At 42.4% G+C, this 1,535-nt stretch overlaps 1 pseudogene; it reads right to left on the bottom strand.

The window, feature by feature from the left end:
* Positions 1 to 92: 92 nt before the first annotated feature.
* The window catches only part of LOC101590898, a 2,112-nt pseudogene continuing 669 nt past the window's right edge, over positions 93 to 1,535 (bottom strand).

Genomic DNA, 1,535 nt, shown 5'->3' with positions numbered 1-1,535 from the left:
GCACTTGCCAGGCAAGTGCTTATCCCACTGAGCCATCTCCCTGGCCCCCCTACTTATATTTCTTGCTTTGGTAAATGTTCAGAAACTGTTTTCTAAAGTTTTAGGCTTATATGGTTAGAAACGTAAAATCTGTAAAACCTGTAAGTGAGGACAATCACTTGAATTGGTTGTCCACATACTAGGCAGGGCTTATTCCTTCCCCCATCCCACCCCGTATTTAGTGCAGGGTCTACAGGGTCTCACTACATAGATTGGACTTGTAGTGATTCTCATGTGTTCAGTCTCCCAAACACTGGGATTACAGGCGTGCATCATCATGTCCAGTCTCAGTCACTGTCTCAGTGTGCCCCACTGGCTAGGCCAGCACAGCAGGACCGGGGATCAAACACCGGTCGCTGCACTCTGCCTAAGCAGGTGCTTTAGTCTGCCAAACTGTCAGGCTGGCCCTATTATTCCTTTTCTTTAGCTTTTTTGCACATGTGAAACATGACATAAAATGTCCTTCTTTGCCATTGAATAATGCAACCATTTTTAGGTCGGCCTTGGCAAATCGCATAAGGTTCAATGGCAATAAGGGGAGAATTAGATTCCACACTTTCCTCTTTGTCATGTTTCTTCTCTTTAATGTCTTGGTTGCTGTGAATAATGTGAGTGGGAGTTGATGGCTGAGAAGTCCTCGTGTCTTGTGACTGGGAAGCTTCTGTGACTTTATCATTATTTTCATCAACACAGGACTCTCTGGAATCATTTGCTGCAGTTCTTGAGCTGTTGAGCATATCCAAGGCCTGGTCTGCCTGGGTTGGATTTCTAATTTGGTTTTCCCAGAGGTGTACCCTTTGTCTACTCCCAGTAGGCCAATCCTCATGCAGGGCCACCATCTGTTGCAATGTGAGGGAACCAGAGGAGTCATTTCATTGCATGAAGTCTATTTCCAACAATCAGCTAAGGAAATTTCAGGATCTTCTTCAAATGAATCTGCTTCACTATACCTCAACATCTTCATCTGAGAGTTCTTATCCTTCTTCATTGATGTTATAATCTTCATCTATTTTTTTTTTTTTTTTGTCTTTTTTGAGACAGAGTTTCAGTGTGTAGTTCAAGTTGGCTTTGAACTTTCAGGGATCTTCGTGCCTCAGCCTCCCAAGCACTGAGATTATGGGAGTGTGACACCTCCCCCAGTTGTTCCTCTTCTTGTAGCTCTTGCCTGGGGTCTTTTTGTTCACTCCTACTTTGAGATAACACCTGTTCTCACTCATAGATGGGCCCATCTGCTGGCTCCCACTTTGGCTACTCTCAAGTTTCTGTAGATTATTGTATATATTTTCTTGTGCTCTTTCACATAAAAGTTTGGTACTCCAAATAAATCTCCTAGGAGAGCATTTGAACAATATACAATATATTGTTGCTTTCCATCATATAATCCTTTAGTCCTGATATACTGGCCAAGAGAAAATATGACTTCTTTCATAGCATGTGTCTTTGTACACCAATACATTTTAACAACTTTAAAAGCAATGGCCCGGTTCTGCAAAAAA

This window comes from Octodon degus, unplaced genomic scaffold, assembly GCF_000260255.1.
Source record: "Octodon degus isolate 3935 unplaced genomic scaffold, OctDeg1.0 scaffold00002, whole genome shotgun sequence".
Taxonomy (NCBI): Eukaryota; Metazoa; Chordata; class Mammalia; order Rodentia; family Octodontidae; genus Octodon; species Octodon degus.
The sequence above is the reverse complement of the archived record's forward strand: the minus strand, read 5'-3'. Positions and strand labels throughout refer to the sequence as shown.